General features: G+C 35.4%; 1 long non-coding RNA gene across 1 annotated transcript in view; it reads left to right on the top strand.

Moving 5' to 3' along the window:
- LOC106506298 overlaps positions 2424–27040 on the top strand; it is a 37143-nt gene continuing 12526 nt past the window's right edge. The window contains exons 1-4 of the long non-coding RNA XR_001301507.2: positions 2424–2970; positions 4530–4844; positions 8874–8973; positions 14658–14747. This is a non-coding gene — a long non-coding RNA (uncharacterized LOC106506298). The remainder of the gene's footprint in view (positions 2971–4529; positions 4845–8873; positions 8974–14657; positions 14748–27040) is intronic.

Consider the following 27040-nt stretch of genomic DNA (forward strand, 5'->3'; position numbering starts at 1 on the left):
AACTGCAATAATTCTATTTTAATATGCCTTCGCGAGTTTATTGTTTTTTTCATAAGAAATGGTAGAAATCCATGTGGATGAGCTAGACATAACAGACAGGCAGCTTGGCTCTTGTGCAAACAGAATGAATAATCTGGTGGGATAACATCCTAGGCTGAGAAATTTGGTCTCATGCAAAACCATGTAAAGTGATTCTACTCTGATGAGAAGATTAGCAGCATCCTGCCCCTGAAGCAATGTTGAATATGCCTCACATGAACTTTTCATGAAAGGCACTTGATGGAATGTCTAAATCTTGGAACTCCCCAAATTTATGGAATAGAATTATAAAATGGTTTTGTGCTTGCTTGCAAATAAATGTAGATATGGCAGAATTTGGTCTTAGATTGCTTTCATTGTATCTTATCATTAACAAGCTCCAGGACAGGGGTAAAAATGAAGGTCCATATACCCTAAATTTAAATATTTAAAGTTAGAAATCAAGTTTTCAAACTTTGAAGTAACTTAACCTTCTATCCTTCTACCTTGACAACTGAAATATTATTGATTGATACCATCTAAGAGGAAGAACTTAATTAATTAACAAAGTTGCATCTTGCCTAGACCAAATGCTTAAATCCATAATATTTGGTTTAATTTAGATAGCTCAGAGTTTGTATAGACATTCTAATGCTAGGTACTATTTACTACAGATGGCTTTTAGTAGCCAGGTATAATATGCTTCTAGGAAATGAGATAATGTAATGCTTACTATTTTGGAGGATTATTTTCAATTAAGTTATGTGTGTATTTGGATAATTTGTTCAGATCAGACAATAAATAGGCAATGAAGGTAAGAATAGTAGTGAGTTTCTAATGTTTAATAATCAGTAATTAAATGTACATTCGTATCATACCTGTACATAGCAAAAAAGTTAGTTTTACATTCAGTTGAAGTTTCCAGACATTTAAAACTTTTTTTTATATTAGTGTCACCTGTTTATTTCACAGTCATTTTTTAAAAAATTTTATTGGAATATAGTTGACTTACAATGTTGAATTAGTTTCAGATGTACAGCGAAGTGAATCACACACACATTCTTTTTTCCCCATATAGGTTATTATAGAACCTTGAGTATAGTTCCCTGGGTCCTTGTTAGTTATCTATTTTATATATAGTAGTGTGTGTATGTTAGTACCATTCCCTTAATTTATCCCTTTCCCCAAGAGTATCCTATTTTGTAATTAAAAGTTTGATTTTGAAATCTTCTTTCACAGTTTTTTAGAATTTGTTATTTATTCTTAAATTTACTTCAAACATGTCTGGGATGCTTGGCAAATGGAAACAGAGTCTCTCTACTATTGTTAAAAAACAAAGGATCTGTTTTGAAAAAAGCCTCTACTTAATTATTGTAGTCTCTGAAATATTCGTGTTACTTAAATTTATTTCCCGTGATGTAATCTTTTCAATCCAAGAGATGACCATGTGAGCGGCAAATGCAAATACAAAGGAGTAAGACATTATGTCCTAAGTTTTATGAATCAACTCTTTTTTTCCTTGACTTTTCTTTGCAAATGTTACTGTTATTTACTTTCACCTAATTCTGTGCAGAGCATTTTGTTGGGTATCTGGGAAATTAAAAGTTTGGCAAGTCACAACTCTTGCCCTCAAAGTTGCACATATTTAAAAAGGTAAGATAAAATTTGTACATTATTTTAAAGGAAGTATATTGTGGATATATCTGTATATTGGATTTTCAAGGGCAAGGAAAACTCTCTTTATGTACGTTCATATATGTTCTTGGAAAATATAGTGTTTGGAATGCAATAAAGGTAATATAACAACAAGGCAACATTTTATGATAATACAATTTAAATTAATAATTATAAATTAGTATAATGACTACTTATATAATTTCACTTTTGTGATTTCATTAATTGCCTACTACTTATGTAGTTAAAACGCATATCATCCTAGAGAAATGAAAGAGTTAATTTCTTTCTAAAGTGCAAGTTATTCTAAACATTATCACAAATGGGCCAAATTCAGTTTTCTTAAATTTCATTTTATCTAATATAACAACTCTATTTTGCCTTTTTTTTTATGCCTTCAGCCATGATTTGAAATCTATCCAGCTGCTCATACAAAAGTTTTTATTCAGGCAAATTTCTCCTGGATAGCTTTTACAAATCTTTATTTCATTTAGTTTCCATTTCTCTTTAATCAGTTCTATAAGTGGGACTGAATTAAAAAATTCAGCTTATCTTTTTGAGCTGAGTAGTAGTAGTCTTAATATGCTCTAGGTATACGGATCTCTAGCCAAACAGAATAAAACCAGAATAATTCTTGCTTCCTAAATAAGTTTTTGAAGGAATGCCCATACAAATTCAAGGTACATAGTTTGTAAGGAGATAGATAAAAGTCTCCTTGAACTTTTGAATGAACTCTTGAATCTGCTACTGCTTTTAGCCAAATCACTTTTGATTTTATAAAACAAGTTGACTAAAGAAAACTGGATTTAATAGTGTGACAAAATTATTTATTTACAATTACTTCCAATATTAGTTTGCAATCATCATGATGGTTAATTTTTGTGTCAACTTGATTGGGCTAAAGGGTGCCCCAGAGAGCTGGTAAAAATTATTTCTGGAGGTATCAGTAAGGGTGTTTCCTGAAAAGATTAGCACTTGGATCAGGATCAGTAGACTAAAGAAGATTGTCTCCACCCATGCACTGTGGGCCCAAATAGGACTCAAAGGGAGAGAAAGGGCAAATTTTCTCTCTCTGCTTGAGCTGGGACATCTATTTCCTTCTGCCCTTGTACTTCAGTGCTCCCAGTTCTTACGCCCTTTGACTCAGACTCTGGGACTTACTCCATTGGCTGTGCTGCTTTTCAAGCCTTTGTGTTTGCAATGAAATTACACCACCAGCTTTCCTGGGCTTCCAGCTCAAAAAAGGCAGACAGTGAGACTCTCAGCCTCCATAATCGTGTGAGTCAATTCCCCATAATAAATCTCTTTCTGTATGTCTTTTTATACCCTATTGATTCTATTTTTCTGGACAATCCTAAAAATTCACCAATAATATTTCATTTACTTGTTTGATATTCGGTTATTGAAACCTCATTTGGTGTCAGGATGCATGCTCAGCTCAGGAATAACAAAGCTGAAAGCTCAGTTGTAGGAAGTTTTGGCCAGACTTATGCTATTCACCAATAATAACTACTTCTCATTATTTAGCAACTATAAGATAGAAGCATATGCATAGACTTTCACAAAATGTATTTAATATTTGTCATATTGCAACTCAAACACATTTTTACATAGTCATGAATGTGGGCAGAGGTCAGGGTTATAGGTCACTTCATTCTTACTGTGACAAGCCTTGGGAGCCAAACTTTCCTGAATGTCTTGGTCCTTCTTTAGGTTTTACTTGGGCTTTCTTGTTTTTCTTTTTTTTTCTAACTCCTAAATATATCTCAACTAAAATGTAACAATACATTTTCTGCTTAATCTCTCCAATCAAGTATTTATTAATATTAATAGGATTAATCTAGGCTTTAAAAAATATATCATTTACTCAAAAGTAGGAACTCTAGTTTTTTTTTAAATAATTGCCATACATTTGAATCATTCTTTATCAAATTTTTTCTTATATGTTAAATTATTTGCTCTCCTTTGAATGGAAATGATTGGAGAAATAACACACAACTTCTGTGTGTTGTCTGAAGGCCGGAAGCTCTGTATTCAGAGACCCCCAAATTAGAGGAGCTCAGTACTTTGGCAGAGAGACATATGGCACCCACCTCATGTTTCTCAGAAAGAATTTAGCTCTCTCTTTTAAGTACAGCACACTTAAAATCTCTAGAACAAAATCTTCTTATCTTTTCTTAGTCCAAGAGATAAAAATGCAGCTGGACTCATGGTTTTGAATTTCTTTGAGGAAAAGTGTGATTTACATCCAAAGACACTAAAACTGAACTGTAGCCATTTCACAATGTTACTATAGGGTCTTATTCTCTCCATGTCCTTACAGAGAACTCACTAACCACTATTTGACCTTGCAGATGTTTGCAGATATTCCACTGTAGCTAACAATCTTTGTTGTGCCTTAGTGCTTCACCTCTACTTGTTTTAAGTCTTAATCCAATTTTCTTCTGCTTAAACAAGGGATGGGAAGGTGGAGAAAGATGTGATGACAGAAAAAAGATGATTCATGTAATTTACAGGCTTTCTCACTAGATGCAGTATCATTTCTCTGCGAAGACTGTTTTAATGATTAAAGTGTGCTGTAAGACAGTTTTTTCAGCCTAATTTATGTAATATTGTGACAGTTCTGCCCCTAAAAGTGAACAATTGGTGGTGACCCTGAAGGAGGAGGTCATGTTCTAGGAGGAGAGAACTTGATCTTGTTTAGTTTAAAATATATTACTGGAGGTAGGTGACCATCCTCATCTTGCCTTGAGAAGAGTTTCTGAAAGAATAGAATGGGATTGACAATAAAATTTGACACCAAACCTGTTCTTACATCTCTTCTTTCATTTTTTCAGCATACACTTACTGACTGCCAACTTCATGATTATCTATGTGCCAGGACTGGGACTTACACAGGCACTACAGATAAGACTCTGCTCTCGTGGTGATGCAACATTGTGAGCCTTGTGCAGGGAGAAAGAAAATGAACAATAAACAGATGAAATGATTTCAGTTATTGATAAACACTACGAAAAAATTAAATCGTGGCAGTGAGACGCAGAGTAACAGTGATGGTTCAGGAATATATAGTGGCCAGTGAGGGTGGAGGATGGCAAATAGTGAGATGAGTCGTACAAGACAAGGATGGAGATGTAGGTAGGGGCCTGATGGTAAGCATGTAATATATTTAAATATAGGATTTATAATTAAAGTAAATGTAGGAACAAAAACGAAAACATGATGCAAAAATTTTATATATATATATGTATTTTTAGGGCTGCACCTTCAGCATATGGAAGTTTCCAGGCTAGGGGTTGAATTGGAGCTGCGACTGCCAGCCTATGCCACAGCCACAGCAACACTTGATGAGAGAGGCATCTGCAACCTATGCCACAGCTCATGGTAATGCCAGATCCTTAACTCACTGTGGGAGGCCAAGAATCTAACCTGCATCTTCACAGACACCATGTTGAGTTCTTAATCCTCTGAGCCACAACAGGAACTCCATAAATATTATATATTCTAATAAAATAGAAATAATGCAAATTAAAATTATAGAATTAGGGAAAGAGAAGGAAGACAGTAGAATGAGCTCATTGATTGTTTGCAAAGGTGATAGTGGAAATCAAAGGGTAGCATCAATAGCAGCATACAAGTTAGTAAAATATTAAATAAGGAAAACAGTGGACTAAGGGCATTTAAAGAAGATATGCGTACAAAGGTAACAACCAGAAGAGAAAAGGAAAAACTCCCTACATACTTAAAGAACCATTAAAAGGTATTAGAACAGAGAGAATATAAGATGCAGAGAAATAAACATGGCAAATATGCCAGGATGCTCATAAATTATAACATAAAATACATGGTAGAAATGATCTCAAATATATGGCATTAATATAGTTCAATGGATTTAATTCATATTTTAAAGAAAAGTGTTTTCAACTTGAATTCGAAAGCAAAACTAAATGCTGACACACCTCAGTTTACAAATAAAGGGAAGGGTAAATGTCAAATATACTAGACAAATGGAAAATGTAAAACACAGGCAGTGTCACCCTAATATCAGAAAAGAAGGATTCAGTGTGAAAAAGAACACTTTTAATGCAAACTACCACAATTTTTAATAATTATATAATAGTTATATATATTTATGCACTGAAATAGTATAGTAGCTGCCTTTACAAGTTAAAAGGTACAGTAGATTCAAGAGAATATATGTGTATATATGTATATATATATATAAACACACAAATAAGAGGCTGCTATTGAATATGAGAGAGCAAATTGACAAAAAATAAGTAGAGCTGTAAAATACAAAGCTATATAACAAATAAGTTATATTTTATGAATACATATATAATCTATATGAAATTTGCCCTCTGATAATAAAGAATATACTTTCTTCTCAGGTGCATGTGGAATATCACAAAATTTGATAATATGTTAGGTCCCAAAAATGTATAAGCAAATTTTATGGGATAAAGATATTTTAATCAACAAACTTTGATCATAATGCAGTAAATATTATTTTTTTAACATTGTAAGAGAAAAAAATGTATGTTTTTAACATCATTTAATTTGTTAGAGTCACAATAAAAACTAACATATGAAGTAGGTGGGAAAGGGTGAATTCTTCTATAACCCTGTGTAGAGAAGGGCTTCCTAGTAGTGAATCACATGTTAAAATAATGGCCTCCAAGGATATCTAACCTTAATCCCTGGAGTTTTTAAATATGTTACTTTACATGACAAAAGGGAGTTTGCAGATGTTATAAAGCATAAGAACATTGAGATGGAAAAATCTTCCTGGATTATCTGGGTAAATCCAATGTAACCACATACATTTTTTAAAGCAGAGAACCTTCCCAACTAGGCCAAAAAGAAATGTGGCCCCCAGAAGAAGGAAGTGTGACAGGAATTCTACATGACTTTCTGACTTTGAAGGTGGTGGAAGGGATCACAGTGGAGGAATATGAGCAGCTCTTAGAAGCTGGGAATGGAGAGAAAAAGGATTCTCCCAGAGTTTTGAGAAAGTAAGGTTGTCTCGTTGACACTTTGATTGCACCCAGTGAGATCTATATCAGACTTCTGACTTACAGAGCTGCAAAACAGTAAATTTGTCTTGTGGTAATTCATTGCAGCAGCAGTAGAAAACATATACACCTCATAATCCAGATGGCATAAAAAATTGACACATTGGACTCACAAAAATTTTAAAAATATACTTGTCTTGCATCACCACAAATTCAATAGGTGCATGAAAATCTAAAAATATATTTTACTATGCATCAGATATAAGTGGCTACTGTCCCTAATATGTAATGAAATCTTACAATCTAAGGAATACATGATTAAAACCCAATTATAAAAATGGGCATAAGACATTAACAGATCAAAAAAAGATATAATTAAGGCCCTTAATTATAATAAGATAAAGGCAAATTAAAATGACATTGAGAGAAAAGTTTCTGCATCTAGAAAGATGGAATAGACATACTTTGCCCTTTTTTCAGTACAACTGAAAACCACGAACTTTATTATATAAATTATACTTAATACTCAGAAAGGTTGAAAGAAGGCTGACTGGCTAGGAGCCTCCAGAACCAAGGAAGGATGCAGGTGAATTCCTTTGGTTTTCTTTTTGACTAATATGTTTTCAGACTTGGGACTGAATAAGCTTGCAGCCCAGAAAAGCAAATGCTCACAGACAAAAAAATGCCCCATTGAAAGCCTACTCTCTGTAGCCAGATTCCTAGAAAGGCAACCACTCTACTCCAGGTAAACACCGCAGACAAACCAGGTAAACACCACAGACAAACCTGTGGCCTGACATATCCCCAAGTCAGCAAATGTTGAAAGGGGAACCTAGAGCTTCGACCTTCTACCTGCTGCAATGAGGCATTTAAACTCCTCTGTTGGGATGGTATGAGAGGCCTAGGAAGGGAAATGTGACATTCATTGCCACCAGATGTAGAGTCCCCAACCTCACCATGGTGTCAGTAGATGCCAACTAATTAGAGAACCTAGACTTCTTTCCCTCATCCAGAAGTGATGAGGGTCCCCTACACCACCTCACTAAGGTGGTGTCAGAGGAGGCCCAATAGAGAGTCAGGAATTTCACCACCACCACCCAGTGGGAATGAAGCCACACACTTCTCTGGTTTAAGTGGAGACCCTGTGAGGAACAGTAATGATATTTGCCCTGTCACCTATCCTTGCACCCTGGGAGGTATCAGTGGCAGTCTTATTGAGAGCCAGAACACCCACCCTCACTCATCAATAATGGGGAGCATCCCACTCAAATGTCAATGGCTGGAGTGCCAGAGCAGGGAAAAGGAAGTTGGCTAAATTAGAAGGTTCAAATAAGATCTATAAAGTTTACATCATTGCATGATACCCAAACTTTCCAGTTTAACTAAAGATCAGTCATAATACAAGGAATCAGGAAGATCTTAACCCAGAAAAAAAGACAAACTGAGGTGACCGAGGTAGTAAAATTATCTGACATTCTAAAGCAGCCATCAAAAGAATGCTTCAATGAGAAATTATGAATGCACTTGAAACAACCATAATAGAAAGCCTCAGCACACAAATATGAGATAGTAACTACTAAATGGAAATGTTAGAATTGAAAAATATACAGCCTCAACAGCAAAATGGAGGGGAGGGTAGAAAGAATTGGTGAACTGAAAGATTTAAGCATAGAATAATAGAAATAGAATACAAAGAAAGAAGCAGAGCCTTGAAGTTATATGGGAGGATAATGAAAGATCAAATGTACTTGTTGGAGATTCACAAAAGAGAGGAAAAAGAGGGTGGGGATGAAAAAATATTCAAAGAAAGAATGGCTGAGAACTTCACAATTTAGCAAAGGACACAAACTTACAGATATGAAAAGCTGAGCAAATCCAAATCAAAGAATTCCACACAAAGACACATCATAGTCAAAGTTCTAAAAACTAAAGGTAAATAAAAGTTCTTGAAAGAAATAAGATAGATTTCTCATAGGAGAAAAAAAATTGGAATGATAGTGTATTTCTTATTAAAAACATGGAATCCAAAAGAAAATGGCAAAACATTTTACAAGTTCTGAAAGTGAAGAACAGTCATGAATCTCATATCTGACATAACTATCTTTGAGGAATTCGGAAGAAACGGAGATATGCTCAGACGAATAAAACATTATTTGTTGTCAGCAGGCCTGTGTTTTAATAAAAAGAGGTATTCTAAACAGAAAATGAACGATAAATGAAGAAATCTTGTATCATAGGAAGGAAGAAAGAATATAGCAAAAATTGGGTAAGTATGATAGAATTTGTCTTGGGTTGTCTAAATTATTTTTGACTATTAAAAAAAGTATAATACTATCTAATGTTGGTTCTAAATGTATGTAGAAGAAATATTTAAGACAATTATATTATAAATGTGGAAGGGTAAAAGGATGTAAAGGAGGAAAGGTTTTTTACAATTTACTCAAATTGTAAAATTATGACATTAGTAGTTTTGAAAAGTTATGTATATAACATGAAATACCTAAAGGGATAAATAAAGTACAGAGACACTCAAATAATTTTAAATCAGTAGAATTCTAAAAAGATGTTCAAGCTATACATATAAAGCCAAGACAAACAAAACAGGGATGAAAAACAGAACTATCAGAAAAAAATGGCAAAATTAAGCCCCAACATGTTAATAATCACATTAAAGTTAAATAATCTTAATACACCAAATAAAAGAGAGAAATTGTCAGAAAGACGTGGCCCAACTATAGATTGTCTATAAATATAAAATATAATGATAGTGGCAGATTTAAAGTAAAAAGATGGGAAAATATATACCATGCATACATTTATCAAAAGAAAGCACTGAAAGCTATATTACTATCAAATGAGTTAAACTTCAGAGCACAGGAAATTGTCAGACATACAAAAAAACTATTATCTAGTGATTAAAAAGGTCAGAACACCAATAAAACAACATAATCCTATGACAAATAAGAGAGCTGCAAAATATGTATAGCAAACCTGATGGAAGAGATAGAAATGGATAAACCCATGATTAAAGTTGAAGTCTTAAATACCTCTGTCTCAATAAAAACAACTTAGACAGAAAATCAGCCAGGATACAGAAGAATTAAACACCACCATCAACCAACAGTATTAAACTGGGTTTTACAGGATGTTTCCCCAACCCACAGCAGAATGTGCATTCTTTTCCTGTGTCCACAGAAGATAATCCAAGATAGTCTACATCTGTGGCCATAAAATAATTCTCAACAAATTTAAAAGAATTGATATCACACCAAGTGTTCAACAACTATAATAAAATCAAAACAGAAAGCAGCAAGAGATAAGATGAAAAGCTCCAAACACTTGGAAACTGAACAACGCATTTCTAAATAATTCTTTTGCTCAAGACACATTCTAATAATACTGAGAAATAACAAAATACAATGTCAGAATGGAAATGAAAACGCAATGTGTTAAAACATCTGAGACAGCTAAAGCAACACTGAAAGGAAAATTTATAGCACTAACACATATACTACTTATTAGAAAAGAAGAAAAGTTTCACAGTGATAATCCAAGTCTCTATCCAAGAATCTTAAAAGCCAAAATAAACTCAATGCAAGTAGAAAGAAGGAAATTATAAAGATAAGAGTATAAATCAATGAAATAAAACATATGTATCAGAAAAAGAACAAATAAAACATTCTTCGTTTGCATACAATATGATTGTCTAGGAAAAAAAATCAAAAGAATCTACAAAATGTCCCCAGAATTTATAAGGAGGTTTAGCATACTCACAAGATACAAAATAAACGTGAGAAAATCAATGAAATTTCTATATACTACCAATATACTTGAGAACTTCAAAGTTAAAATTACAGTATCATTTACAATTGCTCAAAAAAACAAAATACTCAGGTGTAAATCTAACAAAATTTGTATACAGAAAGCTACAATATTCTAGTGAAAAAAATAAAAGAAGATCTAATCACTGGAAAGACATACTTTATTTAGGGATTGGAGGATTCAACATAGTAAAGACAAATTCTCCTCCAAAACAATATACATGTTTAATGCAATGCCAATCAAAATTCCATAAAGGCTGTTTAAGATTATTCTAAAATGTGTATGGAAATGAAAAGGAACTTGAATTGCTAAAGCAACTTTGGAAAGGAGGGATAAAGTAAGAAGAATATGACTTTTAAGAATTAGAATATAGTCTTGGCTTGATCACAGTTCAAAACCATGTGGTATTAGCAGGTGGACAGATACATAAATCAATGGAACAGAATAGAGAATGAAGAAATAGACACATACAAATATGCCTAACTTATTTTGGACACATGTACAAAAACAATCCAATGGTGAAAAGATGACTTTTTCAACAATGGTGCTGGAGCAATTAGATATCCTTAGCAGGAAAAAGTACTTGACCTCAATCTCATACATTTTACAAAAGCATATCTTGTACCTAACTCCTTCCTTTTTTCATTTCTTCCTTGCTTTCCTCCTCTTATATACCTTTCCCCTTTATTCTTTCTTCCTTCCCTTCATTTCTTGCTGCATGTCTTTTTACCTCCATTCTCTCTTGTCTCTTCCTTTCCTCCTATATTCCGTCTCCTTCTTTGTTTTATTTTTTATTTTCCCTTTCCTCTCTTATTTTCCTGATTACCCCAAAAACTATTCTATACACTTTCAGATCAAACATTACACAAAATAAGAATATTAGGGGGTACAAAAAACGTAAATTAAGTGAAGCAATGATTAAATTAAATTTATCAACTCTTTAAGAATTGAAAGCTGGAGTTCCCATCGTGGCTCAGTGGTTAATGAATCTGACTAGGAACCATGAGGTTGCAGGTTCGATCCCTGGCCTTGCTCAGTGGGTTAAGGATCTGGTGTTGCCATGAGCTGTGGTATAGTTTGCAGACACGGCTCGGATCCTGCGTTGCTGTGGCTGTGGCATAGGCCAGTGGCTATAGCTCCGATTAGACCCCCAGCCTGGGAACCTCCATATGCCGCGGGAGCGGCCCAAGAAATGGCGCAAAAAAAAAAAAAAAAAAAGAATTGAAAGCTATGAAATTTAAAATTGTTTCTAAAGTTTCTGGGTAATTATAAAAAGAAAATATATTTTAAGGGTTATGGTTTTATTACCCAAGAAATTAAAATGTATCTTAATGTGTGCAAAGACATTTCTCCTGAAATTAAATTTAGCAGAACATTTTTGCATTAGTTTGGGTTTGAGAAACATTGTGGAAGGAAGTAGATTCTACTTAAAAAAAAAATGTTTTGGATGCAGCTATTCTCTAGCTAAATATATGCTTTATTACTGGCCTTAATTCTAACATTTATCACTGACATATTTGAGGATTATTCCTGGATTATTCATTCCTTTAACCTCAACTGTGTGGAATGCAGTATACTGAGAATACACTCAAGTTGACTGTAGCTGCCTTGGCATTAACTTTGAAATTCCCAGGATCAGTGAGCTTTCAAACTACCTTCTGTTCACATGCTGCAGGAAGTTCATTGAACATGACCTTCTAGGTTCTTTACTATTAGGGTCCTACTAATAACATTTACTACTCAAAGTGTGACTTGAGAACCAGCAGCATACATCATTTAAGCTTAGGAAAAAAATGTGTAACCTCAGGCTCATCCTAGATCTACTATTTATAATCTAGATTTTAACAAGATTCCCCAGGTTATATGTATATCACTTATTTTGCACATGCTTGGGGGCTCCTAATTAGAGGTAGACTCATTTGTTGCCATGCTGGTACTTAGCATCTTCCACTTGGCTAGACTATTGTTAGGGGAGACCCAGGCATTGTTTTATGTAAGCCTTATCAAGGAGCAAAGAAAAACTTTTCAAGTACAAGCATACTTTTTTTTATTGTACTTTATTTCATTTTCCAAATATTATTATTATTATTTAGATTTTTAACTTTATTTTTTTTTTTTTACAAATTGAATGTATATGGTAACCCCGTTTTGAGTAAGTTTATTAGCACCATTTTCCAAACAGCATTCATTCACTTTATCTCTCTGTGTTACATTTTCATAATTTTTGCAATATTTTGAACTTTTTCATATTTATTTATATGTTATAAAGATCTGTGATCAGTGATCTTTGATGTTATTATCGCAGTTGTGTAGGGTGCCATGAACCACCCCATAAGACAGTGAATTTAATTGATAAATGTTGTGTGTGTTCTGATTGCCCCACTGACCAGCCATTCTTCCATCTCTCTCCCTTTCCTTGAACTTCCCTACTGCATGAAACAAAATAAAATTGAAATTATATCAGTTAATAAACCTACAATGTCCTGTAAGTGTTGAAGTGAAACGAAGGCTCTTTCACTTTAAATCTAAAGCTGGAGATGATTAAGTTTAGTGAGGATGGCATGTCAAAAACCAAAGAAGGCCAAAAGCAGATCTTTTGCACCAATTAACCAAGTTGTGAATGCAAAGGGAAAGTTCTTGAAGGAAATGAAAAATTCTACTCCAGAGAACACACAAGTGATAAGAAAGCAAAACAGCCATATTCCTGATATGGAGAAACTATTAGTGGTCTGGATAGAAAATCAAAACAGCCACATTTCCTTATGCCAAAGCCTAATCCAGAGAAATTACTACATCTCTTTAATTCTAAGAAGGATGAGAGAGGTGAGGAAGCTGCCAAAGAAAAATTTGAACCAGTAGAAGTTGGTTAATGAAGTTTAAGGAGATAAACCATCTCCATAAGGTAAAAGTGCAGGGTGAAGCAACAAGAACTGATGTAGAGGCTACTGTGAGTTATCTAGAAAATTTAGGTAAGCTAATGAATGAAGGTGGCTCCACTGAACAACAAATTTTCAGTGTAAACAAAATAGTCTTCTTTTGGAAGTATATCCTAGGACTCTCATAGCTAGAGAGGAGAAGTCAATATCTGGTTTCAAAACTTCAAAGGTCAGACTGACTCTTTAGTTAGAGGCTAATGCAGTGGATGATTTGAAGTGAAGCCAATATTCATTTACCATTCTTAAAATCCTAGAGCTAAGAATTATGCTAAATCTACTCTGACTGTGCTCTGTAAATGGAACCACAATGACTGGATGATAGCATATCTGTTTATAACATGTAAGTGAGTATTTAAGCCAACCGTTGAGACCTATTGCCCAGAAAAAAAGATTCCTTTCAAAATATTCCCACTCACTGACAATAAACCTGGTCACCAAGAGCTCTGATGGAGATCTACAATGAGATTAATATTGTTTTCATGACTGCTAACATAACGTCCATTCTGCATCCTGTGGATCAAGGGGTAGTTTTGACTTTAAAATCTTATTATATAAGAAGTACATATCATAGGGCTATATAGCTGCCATAGATAATGATTCCTCTGGTGGATCTGGGAAAAGCAAATTTAAAACTTTCTGGAAAGGATCCATCATTCTGATAATATAAGAATATTTGTGATTGATAATAAGAGGTCAAAACATCAATATTCATAGGAGTTTGAAAGAGGTCGATTCTAACCTATTCTTTATGGATGACTCTGAGGAGATCAAGACGTTAGTGGAGGAAGTCACTGCAGATGTGGTGGAAATAGCAAGCGAACTAGAATTAGAAGTAGAAGATGAGACTGAATTGCTACAATCTTAGGCTAAAACTTTCACGGATGAGCAGTTGCTTCTTAGGGATGAGAAAAGAAAGTGGTTTCTTGAGATAGAATCTTCTCCTGATGAGGATGCTATGAAGATTGTTGAAATGACTACAAAAGATTTAGAATGTGACATAAACTTGGTTGCTAAAGCAGCAGCAAGGTTTGAAAGAGTTGATTTCAAGTTTGAAAGAGATTCTACTGTGGGTTAAAAGCTATCAAACAGCATTGCCAGCTACAGAGAAATTGTTTGTGAAAAGAAGAGACAATCGGGTAAATTTCATTGTAGTCTTATTTTAACAAATTGACACACCGACCTCCACTTTCAGCAAACACCACCCTGTTCAGTCAACAGCTGTCAACAACATGAAGACAAGACCCTTGCCCAGGAAAAAAATTACAACTGACTGAAAGCTAAGGTAATAGTTACCATTTCTTAGTAATAAAGTATATTTTCTTTCCTTTTTTAGCCACACCCACAGCATATGGAATTTCCCAGGCCAGGAATCGAATCCAAGCCTAATCTGCTGCTTATACCACAGCTGTGGCAAAGCCGGATCCGTAACACACTGTGCTAGGCTGAGTATTGAATGAACCAGCAACGCCACAAAGACAAGCAAGATCCTTAATCCACTGCACCACAGAAGGAACTCCCAGCAATAAAGTATTTTTTAAATTAGGATATGTGCATTGTTTTTAAGGACATAATAGTATTGCCCACTTAAGCTAGTACAATAAAGTTTAAACATAACGTTTTAAAATAATCAATAATTATTTATTCCTCAGTACTGGAGGCTGGGGAGTCCAAGATCAAGTGTCTGGTGAGAGCAAGCTTCCTGGATCATAAACCCCTGTCTTTTTGCTGTAACCTCACATGGCAGAAAGGGCAGGAGAGCTATCTGGTGTTTCTAAGGACTCTAAACCTATTCAGGAGGGCTCCACTCTCATTACCTAATTGCCCCCAAAGGTCCTCCCACCAAGTACTGTAACATTGGGGAATAAGTATAACTCACATATTCATGTGATTCATTTTAATGTGATATCCAATTCACTGCCGTGGTATGGAACCAAACCCACAATATTTCTGAGGTATGCCTATAAAAACATCACATGCACCTTCATAGTGAAGAAAAAGTTATTTTTTGAGGCACTAGACAGCTTGAATTTATATTTATTGTCATAGTTAAATGTCATAGGTATACAAACATTCCTGTCAATTTTCCGCATTTAGCATGAAATTAGAATGCAACGACATTATATACCTGTACACAAACCACATACTACTCTAAAAAAATTTTCATGTGGAAATATACTCTAGTCAAGGAGAGTGTTATCACTAATGTAAGTACTACCAGTTGTCACTGACATATTTTAAGCTCTTTCCTGGATTATTCATTCTTCAGCCTCTACCATTTGGAAACACTTTGCAGTTTGACTTTCTAAAGCCAAATGATGTAGTAAATTTCATTCATCACTGTGAAGTATAGAATAATACATAAGTACTACGCTTTGGAGTTCCCTTGGTGGTGCAGCAGGTTTAGGATTCTGGCGTTGTCACTGGCCCTGAAATTTCCACGTGCCCTGAGGCTGGGAGGTGGGGCGCAAAAAAAAGTACTGCACTTTCAGTGATGCATGAAGGCAGTATTTATACAATAAAAGCTTTTTTTACATAATTTTTTTAGAAAGAGTATAAATGGGATAAGATTCAGAGTAATAAGATCTTACTTTTATTCACAATTATTTACCAAGTGGTCCCAGAAATAACCTTTTTTGACACTTTGTTTCATCATTTATGAATAATAAAATTAATGGTTTGATTTTATAGAAATAATGTATATTGTACCAATGTAAATTATTAGTTCTGCCTTAATTTTGTTTGAAAATCCAAGAATACATGGTATGTTTTGCTTTTGTGAGATGATATGAAACAGAGGAGATCCGTGATTATGAAAACGGTTTTGAATTCTTCATTTAAAAGTCATTTATGAAAACTAGAAAAAATTTATATTTCCTGATACTCAATCTTAGGGAATTGTAGTTCAAGCTGTAAGGTTTTGATTTTGCAGCTGTGTTTATTGAGATAACTTTGGGCTAAGTGTCGGAAAAAAATATTGCTGCCAGGAAGTCCATCACTAAAGATTTTAAGTTCCACTAAAGCTGCTAAGGCTGTGTTTCTCAAACATTGAGTTTACAGTAATAATGCAAAAGTTCTCATTACACCACATTTTATAAAATAAAAAAGTTACTAATAAACCTTGATAAATGTCAAAGAGAAAATTGTTCAATTCCAGTGTTTGAACATCTGCATGTCTTTTGGTTCAAATGGCTGAATTGGAAAGTTTCAGTGAAGGCTGAAGAGTTTTAGAGATTAGGTTTAAGAAATCTTGCCAAGAAAGCTGAAGCAGAGCAGATTGTTAGCATTATCTTGCAGACAGGAGGACACTATAACTGATTTCAACATTCATTTCCTCCTTGTTCTTTACTCAACTCTGACTTCCTTTGAAAGACTGTTTTCTGAGACCACAGAGCTGGTACATGTACTGACTACAGACTTTGAGGATGGAGACAAGTGTTTGGCATCAAAGGTGCAACATGGTAGTATATTGGTGATGAAAAGGAATTGCCAATTACTGAATAAAGCTGAGAGTTTTGGAGTTTTTAAGGCTTTTGGAAATTTCATACTTTCATGCAACATTAACTATGAAGTTTGTTGATATAGAAACATCAGTACTAGGCATTTCTGATTGGAGCTTCAGCAAAAGATCCCAAGATCCATATGGCATCAAGAAAGAGAAATTATTGGGTTCCACAAAGCTTTGAGTTTAGACTACAAGCATCTCAGCAGTGCTCAGTGTGACCTGAGGAGCAGAATACAGTCCATTAAATTTCTCCATTGATGGGGTCTTATTACCACAGTAGGTCCCACCCTTCGCATGTAATGACTGATACTGGATATCTCAAAATCATCAGGAATAGCAGAGAAACTAAGATTTAATGTGATCAAAAAATAAATTAATATTTTATTGTAGGAGGCAAATACACTAGATTTTGATTCTAGTATGTTATGCACTATGTTACCAATTTAAAACAATAACTTAACCATGAAAACAAGAAGTGTGTACTTGCTATTCCCCTATCAATAAAAAGTCAGTTTTACATTAATAGCTGTCCTATGCTCAATTCACAAAGATAAAGTTTCATTAAAGTTATTTCTGGAATTCCTGTGTGGGTCAGCGGGTTAAGAACATGACACAGTGTACGCAAGGATGTGGTTTTGATCCCTGGCCCACTTTGTTAAGGATCCTGAACTGTTGCAAGTTGCAGTGTACGTTGCACTTGTGTCTGGGATCCTATGTTGCTGTGGCTGTGGTATAGGCCAGCATCTGCAGCTCCAATTTAATCCCAGCCCCAGGCACTTCCATTAGCTGCAGATGTGGCTGTAAAAAAAAAAAAAATTATTTGTAAAGACTATTACAAATTAAGACAAATGAAAATTAGTTTGGAAAAATTACAATGCATCAAGAAGCAAATACTGTGTGCACTTAAATTAACTGAGTCTTTGGAAAGAGTGGCTAACTGACAAGAAATTTGAAGAGCTTATAATGCTATGAGATTGTTTTTAAAACAAATATTTATAAAAATGCTATCAGTACATGATTTGTTTAAGAAAAGCAATGAAAGGGAAATTTGTTGCCAGCAAATTTGAGTAGCTTAAAGCAAATTTAGGCTTAAAGCAAATTAGAAAAATAAATTTGTTCAAAATATTTCATGTTCTGAAGTAGAGAAATGATCTATGTTACATTAGAAATCTATCTTCAAGGAAAAATTTTAGCATGAAAACTAAAACAAACAATCTAGAAAATTACCAAACAACTTTTTGCAAAAATAAATAAAAGGAGTGGTCAATGCACCAATAAGATCTGAGTTTATATAGGACAATAAATACATTTTGAAAGGAAATTGTTATACATTTGGCACAACTAATCAGGAAATAAAATTGTAAATAAATAGATTTAAGTCAATCAATGGAAAAACACAATTATTGTCACCATATTTATGAGGATATTCTGGCCAATTATAACAATAAATATTGTAAAATAGGCATAGACTTATAGAAAGTAATAAGATAATTATGAAGTGCAAATAATTCAGTGTTAACACCGACCCTAAAAATATGTACATCAACAGTGAGACATAAAAGTTTTGAGTAATGAGTTTAATAAATCCCAGGTTATTATGTTGCATTTGTTTAATTAAAAGGTAAATCTTCTTAGGCAGTATCTGCTTCTGTCAGGTGCTACAGCAAGTGTATCACCTTCTTAGGCAGTGTTTCTAACAATGATGACTTGTATACTGAAGTGGCAAATAAATGAATAACTCAACTAACATTATAAAAACTCAAGTAAATAAGTACATATTGCCCAATAAAAATAAAGCTTTTATCATGCATTTTTTAGTAGGATTTTGAACAAAATAAGGGCAAGGGAATCTTCCAAACTTTTACGAATTGTGAATTAATCCATAAAAGATGTGACATTTTAAGGGTTACCCAAAGAGAATATTTTGACAATATGAGGGTAATAAAAGAGCATTGCTTCAGTTTACTTGATAGAAGTGGTAGTAGCAGACACATTTGATTACTAAGAATTAAGGAGATAGGTAAATTGTGAAATTTTGGGAACCAATTGAATAAATTTCTTATATTGCTCTGCACTCCAAAATAAGCCAAATTATTCTAAATGGTTGAGTCTTAGACTTGTCAGTCCAAGTGCATCTATCACCTTACACCTGAATCATCTTATCCATCTTTTGGTGCATACCATGACCCACCAGTGATGGCCACTGACTAGATTATCTTACTTAAACTTTGGTTCATCATATTTGCTTTGCCATTCTTTGCGTTGGAACCTCCAATGACTCTCAATCTCTGTAATTATGGACAATTCCTTAGTCTGATGTTCAAATAATTGCTCTGCAGTTTTATCTTCTGTTGCAATGTAACATGCAACCTCTATCTAAGCCACCGTAGGCTTTTTGAACTTTTTCTAAACATACATCATGCTTTCTTGATTCTACTACCTGTGTTTGAAACACTTCTCTACTGTTTGTAACAATGAGCTTATTTCAAGATCTATCTCGTGTGACAGAGATCTCTTGAATAGACAGAAATTCAGCTCTGCACATTTAGGACAGTGCTTGGAAACTGGTAAGCCATGTATAAATAATTATAAATAAGATGATAATACTTGAGTTGAAGGACAGATTTCAATGACAGAGGTACTAAATATGTTCTATTCTTGATAATCTGACAAAAATATTGTATAAACTGTGCTATTTTCATTAATATAAAGCAATTGTATATTTAGATAACTTAAGTTGGTCATAGTACATATGAGTAAATAGAGCAAAAAAAATTTGTGGATGTTACTAATTGGATGACTTTTTTATAATGCAAATTTTCAATCTGCCATTATTATTAAATTGGAACTGTACATAAAGATTATCTTTTATACATGCTTACTTCTGTATTACATTAAAATAATATTAATCAAACGTGGAGCATATATTTAATCTGTTTTGACATAATATCTAGACCATATATCTCCATTTTATGCATTTTTATACAGATTATAAAGAAAAAAGTATTTCAAAATACTTTATCTGCTGAATTTAAGATGTGACAGAGTTTGGAGGCTTACATTTAAATGTTAAGCATTTTTTCAAAGTAATTGAAGGTACTTAGAAAGTATCTGTTGATTCAAACGCAAAATTATGACAGAAAAAATGCCATCCTACAGATGAACTAATGCTAGTTCCATATCAGCAAGACCTAAAAAGCAACGAGACTTATGAAGGAATCGTATTTCATGTATTAAAAAACACCAGGGTCAATAACAAGCAATTTCAAAGCTGTGATGTAAAAAGAGATCTGTGTCTCTTTTGTGCATATGTTTATCTCATAGGTTTGCATTTACTTTTCTACTTCCTACCTTAACCACGCTGATGACTTATCTTATCCATGGAGTGGTATCATTGCATAGACATTTTTCTGTGTGCGGATTAAAGTTAATATATGTGAAATCCCTTTCTCTCTTTCCATCTGAAAGTTTCCCTGTCTATCCACAGCATATTATTTAAAATAATTTAAAAAACAATTCTGTGTGTGTGTTTTAAATAATTTAATCTATTCCAGCTTTGCTATGTGGGTGTTCTGGTCCCTAAGCATTTTTTAAGTGTAATATAGTTTGTGAACCTCTTAAGATCTTCTCAGGAGGGGAAGCTATCATGTTTAGTACAACACAGTCCTCAGTTTCTGGTTTCCTCAAAGTACTAATATCAGATTTTTGACTCTCTTCCAAACATAATATGCTTTGCTAGATTTTTCTTATAGAACCTAAAGGAAATGAGATAGGTCCTTTGTTTTCTCATGAAATAACTGAAGAAGCCTCCTCTGATCACTAAGAAACTGGAAATAGGCTGAGAGACAAGAACTCTGGTGTGAAGAGTGTTTACTAAGATCCCTTTTATGGCCTAGTAATATCTCTCATCTCCAAACCCATGTAATGTGTTGTGACCCAGGAGGTTTGTAGTTCAGATCCTCTTCCTGAGGATAATACTAAGCTCTAGGAGAATATGCTACAAAATGGTGTGAATTTTGTGTTGGTGTCCTTCGAGACACAAGGCATCTCTGGCTTATTTTTAATCCTTCATTGGGTTTTTTTTTTTATAGGGTCCTTTACCAATTCCCTGGTTAGATATCTAGTCTGTGTCTCCTACTATGGCATCTTCTCATCCAGATCCCCAAACCTCAACTTTAAAGAATCTTCTACTTCCTTCTGCAGGGGAAGAGTGAAGCAGGGGAAGTTTTAAATGCCCTTCTGCAGTACTACCACCATGAGGAAGGGTGCTGGTCCTCTTATACCAGCAAATAATATGCTGCCAATTCTCCCCTATGCAATCATACAGAACTCTTGCAGGAGATTATTGAATGAGAACTGACATCTTCTTGGACTCTATCTTAAAAATATCTGTACAGTTCATCTTTCATTTTGGATCTCTAAATTTTAAAGAGGCTTCTCTCATTTACCACCCTTTCCATGGAATCGATGTAAGGCAGGGCAATAAGATGGTAGAAAACTTCCATTTATACCTAACTCATTATTTTTTCCCCCAACGTGTTGTTTTCTCTAATATTTCCTACCTCCCTCTCCAGTTTAGAGGATCTTATCTTTCCAAGGACTATAGATAGTTTAGCTATTGCCAAAATAATGCATATAACAAACCACCTCCAATTCAGTGGCATAAACAATATGCTTGAATGACTCTTTTTTTGCTGCCCTTGCAGCTAGGGGACTAATCGGAGCTACAGCTGCTGGCCTACACCACAGCTAGAGCGATGTCAGATTCCAAGCCGTGTCGGCAAGCTACACCACAGCTCATGGCAAGGCCAGATCCTTAACCCACTGAGCAAGACCAGGGATAGAAACTGCAACCTCATTGTTTCTAGTAGGATTTTGTTTCCGCTGCACCACGATGGGAACTCCTGCATAACTCTTGATTAGTGGAAGTTTAGCTTATCAAGTCTGGGTTCAGTTGAGCTTGACTCCAAGTTGCAGATTGGGTCTAGATCTGTTCTACCTTGGACCAGTGGCTACTCAAGGCAAGTTCTCATGGTGAAAAAGCAGAAATGAATGCCTGGAAACACTCCACACAAGGACATCTTAAGCCTCTTGTTCATATGATGTTACTGACATCCCTTTGGCCCAAATAACCCACAAGGCCATCCTCAAACTCCAGAGACTACAAAATATACTTTGTCCATCATGAGACTACTGGAGAAAGCCGGATGTATAATGCTACTACAGGGAAGTGAAGAATTAGGACTAATAATTCAAACTATCATAGATAAGAAGAGATGAAACATCACTCAGCAACTAGTACCCCTAATTCAATAAAAATTTCATATTTTCATTTGTCAACTTTTTCCTGAATCAGGAGAGACCAAAGTCTAGTCTGATTAGGGAGAAGAGCGATGGAGTGAGTGAAGCTATTTTAGGGATATTCAGCAAAATATACAAACATAATTATAGATTTCATCAAGCATTTGAGTCTTCTTTAACTCTCTGGAATTCTCTCCTCTCTTCCTCTCCTAGATTAGTAATATTTGGAAATTGATATTTTTTAATCTTCGCTCTCTTCCTCTGACTCAATGGAGGTCACAAACTTCTTACTTGGCCTGAAGACCCTATAACAGTGGTGCGAGTGAGGTGGGGGATGGGGGAGCTGGCTTCAAGAAGGAGACATATAAGGCTCAATCCATGCTAAGTGTCTGGGAAGCAAGGCTTGCTCTAGCATTAAGTCCACAGGGAAGATGGAGAGCAAGAACTAGATTGGAAGTGGAGGTTTACGATGAAAACCAAGTAAGACTGAGTGAGTGTTTGGATAGGTAATGCTGGGAGATGTATTTACTAGATGCCAGAAGATAAAGCATATTTTAATGAATGCCTGCAACTGAATCTGTTCATTGGAGAGGGCAATCTTGAAAGTTTTTAAAATTTAAAAGTTTTTTAAAAATTAAAGTATAGTTGATTTACAATGTTGTGCCAATTTTTGCTGTAGAGCAAAGGGACCCCATCATATCTCTATCTCTAGCTATATCTATCTATATACATTCTTTTTCCTCCACTATCTTCCATCATGGCCTATCTCAAGAGAATGGGTATAGCTCCCTGTGTTATACAGTAGGACCTTATTGCTTATCCATTCTAAATGTACTAGTTTGCATCTACTAACCCCAGACTCCCAGTCCATCCCATTCCCTCCCTTGAAAGTTGTAAGTCTGCTTATATACATGTGCCTTTTTCCTTGCATATTCCTTTGATTTATAATTATTACAAGGATAAGAGAATGAAAAGAGCAGAATGAAGTTTAGCATTGCTAAACTTCATGTTTCATGGAGAAGGGGTATTGTGAGGATTTTGTCCAGGTTTAACTTCAAAACCAAGGTATCCAAACAGATACTACAGCTAAGAATAAAAGCATTCTTGTGGTTAAAATTACCATATGTCTGAAATTTTGCCAGGGCAGTTTTCCAGGGGCATACATGTGGCTGATGACGTGAAATCTTAAGGTACATTTCATAATACAACTTTGCACACTAAGATTGTAGAGATTTTTAAAGATCCAAAACAACACTAATGAGACATCGATATCAACTATATGACCATTTTTTGCAAAATCCCCCAGTGTACACGAAAGCATCCTCAGTTGTTGTGTTTGTCATTTACCCTCTCTTCAGCTTCCTGTTAGAATGTACTTGGTTTTGTGTGTATTTCTACTTGCGTATGCATGAGGTAAAATTCTTTTTCTCTTAAAGATACAGTCTTCCTTTTGTAATATCTTGACTTTATCTTACCCCACTCACCCCCTATTCTAACAGATATCATTACACTTAGTAATAGACAAAGATACATTTTACAATTAAACAGAAACTGAAGGCACATCTGTGAAGAATTTTCAATGCAATAGTACACCAAGTTGGCATACGGAGACTCACTAAGGGATAAGGAGACAGCGACTCACTCAGAAAATAGCCTATTTCTAGCATCTGGGTATAGACTGTATTCACTTACGTAGTATTGGTCAAAAGATAACTCTTCCATCCATATAAACTTGAACATTTAGGGTCCCCTGGAAGGAGTAACATCTTGAGTTTTGGAATGTAGGTAGCTGTAGACTTTCTAGAGCCACTTAAATAGGATCCAAGACATGTTATGGATTTAGAAAACCAAAGTATCACTTTTCTATGGCTACACTTGATGAAGGACTAGCTTCCTTCATTCATTTTGGAATTAGGTGGCATATAAATCATTAAATAAATGATTACTCATAGTGCTGAATTGTTAATTAAATGCAACACCTTAAGTGTGTATATTACACATATCTCTTGCCTCAAAGGAACATCCTCCATATTATTAATAGAATAAAGGTTATACTGGATCCTGAGGTAATTTCCCACTCCTTCCTAACTTCTAATTAGAATGACAGAGGGCCTTTTGGCCTGTTGTAAGGTAGACAAATGGCCAATGTTTGTCATGAGATGATCAAATGAACACTGAAAAACCCAGGGGAAAGAGGTACTCTCTGTTACTGGCCTTTTTGCAGAAAAGAGGAGCCAAGGTTTTTTATATATATATAAAATCTGGTGTGAGAGACCCACAGATAAATACAGGAAGTCCTGGTGATCAGGAATTTCCAGGTGTGCCTTCCATTCCTATAATGTAAAAGCCATGACAGACCACAATGTGACCATGGGAGTGAGATGGTACACTGCTGGTTTGAAGACAAAGGAGGGAGCCAAGGGGTACAGGCTGCCTTTAGAAGTGGAAAAAAGCAAGAAAACAGATTCTCCCCTAGAGTCTCCAGAAGAAGCCAGTCCTGCAGGCACCTTGACTTTAGCCCAGGGAAACATACTCCAGACTAGAAGTGAAGAGGATATATTTACATTGTTTTAAGCCACTAAGTCTAAAATAATTTGTTATAGCAGCAGTAGGAAACTAATACATCGGCTTATTCAATATTCATCCGTGGGGACGCTGGGGAACCAGATGCACAAGGACTGCTGGCGATTAGGTCCATTTAAGACCAGTTTTGAATAAAGAGTATGAAATACATTAAAAAAAAAAAAAAAAAAAAAAAGCCATGGAGTTCCTGTCATGGCGCAGTGGTTAACAAATCCGACTAGGAACCATGAGGTTGCGGGTTCGGTCCCTGCCCTTGCTCAGTGGGTTAACGATCCGGCGTTGCCGTGAGCTGTGGTGTAGGTTGCAGATGCGGCTCGGATCCCGCGTTGCTGTGGCTCTGGGTAGGCTGGCAGCTACAGCTCTGATTAGACCCCTAGCCTGGGAACCTCCATATGCCGCGGGAGCGGCCCAAAGAAATAGCAAAAAGCCAAAAAGCCAAAAAGCCAAAAAAAAAAAAAAAAAAAAAAGCCATGAGAGATCAATTACACAAACATAAATCAGTAGTGACGAATATCTTTAAACATCACATTTAGATAACACTCATTGAACTAACAGCTCAAAACAATCTTATGTGGTTTGGCAATTAGTCTTATGTGGTTTGGTAGTTAGAGGCCAGATCACAGTTTGTTTTTTTTTTTTTTTTTTTTTTTTTTTTGCTTTTTAAGGCCACATACGAGGCATGGAGGTTCCCAGGCTAGGGGTCAAATCAGAGCTACAGCTGCTGGCCTACACCATAGCCACAACAACGCAGGATCTGAGCCATGTCTGAGACCTACACCACAGCTCATGACAATGCCAGATCCTCAACCCACTAAACAAGGCCAGGGATAGAACCTGCAACCTCATGGTTCCTAGTCGGATTCATTTCTGCCGCACCGTGATAGGAACTCCCAGATCACTAATTTTTATGCCAGATTACTCACAGTTATTTTAGATACAGGATTTTTGTAGGTTTAGTCTTATAAACTTCTTTTAATAGGACAAAGGAATATTTGTGGCAAGTTTCACACCAGGAATTACTTTAACCAATAGCCCAAATCTTTAGAAATATAAGCTCTGGTAAGAGCATTATAGAGACCTACTTCTAAAAAAAAATTCTTAGGTAGGATGGCAGATGTACGTATGGAAATCTTGAAATGGTATTGATCTTATCAATTTAAAACTGTAGGACTTGCATAAATACTGTAGTCAAAGCCAGCTCATAATAACACCAGTTTATTATGAAGTACTTTTTCAAAGGGAAATCAAGAGCAAAGAGCAAGTGTCAGATACATTTAGTGAAGTCTGTATCATTGCTGAATAAGACATCCCTCATTTATGTGCTCCCATCCCATTAAAAACAAAAAGTTGGCCTCAATCCATGGACAAAAGTGTGTTTATAGGAGTTGTGGGATCCAGTAACATATACCAAGGGACCCAAGAGTAGTCTTGCCCACCCGTGCATTGGGTATCAGGCCTATAGATTTTGGTGCCAGCTGTGGAACCTGCAGCTAACCATTAACTGCCTCCAGTCCTCTCTGCCATGGTCCAAGAGCCACAGACAACATTATCTTAGGTAATCACTCACAGATGAGAGAGCCTTTATGGAAGTCTAGGTTTCCAGCATAGAAGTTCCAGGATGCCACTGGAACCAAAAAATCTGAGTTTGGAAACAATGGAGATGGTAGGAGAACTTAACCTGCATCATCCCTCCCCCAGGACTGCACAGCTCACAGACAAGAAAGAGCTTCCTAGGTCAGTGATTTCTCCTGCAGGAGAAAGTGAGTGCCTGTCGATGAGGACTGGACTTCCCCAGCTGTGCAGGATGCTGCCCAAAAGCCTCCTCTCTCTCTCACCCTACCCAGAGTGCCAAATCATGAGCTGAATGACTGGGAACAGGAAGAGGCTGGTAGAGTGGAAGATAAGATTGTTGGAGGGCATTGAGGGACTTGGATTCTACTAAATTTGTTGTGGACTATATCAAGAAGCCTACTCACAAATCGTTGGGGGCTTCTTCCCCGTGGAACCCCCAACTGGCCCAGGGGCACCCCCAGCACTCCGTGGGTCTCACCCACACACCCCTTCTGAGGCCAGCTCCCAGAGATATTTTAATTTCATAAGTCTTTTACTCTTTACCAAGACCAAGATTCAGGGGATTTTTAAAAATCAACATTAAGCTTTTAGAAGAATAGGAACTTATGATGAAAAAG

Source organism: Sus scrofa, chromosome 15 (assembly GCF_000003025.6).
Source record: "Sus scrofa isolate TJ Tabasco breed Duroc chromosome 15, Sscrofa11.1, whole genome shotgun sequence".
Lineage (NCBI taxonomy): Eukaryota > Metazoa > Chordata > Mammalia > Artiodactyla > Suidae > Sus > Sus scrofa.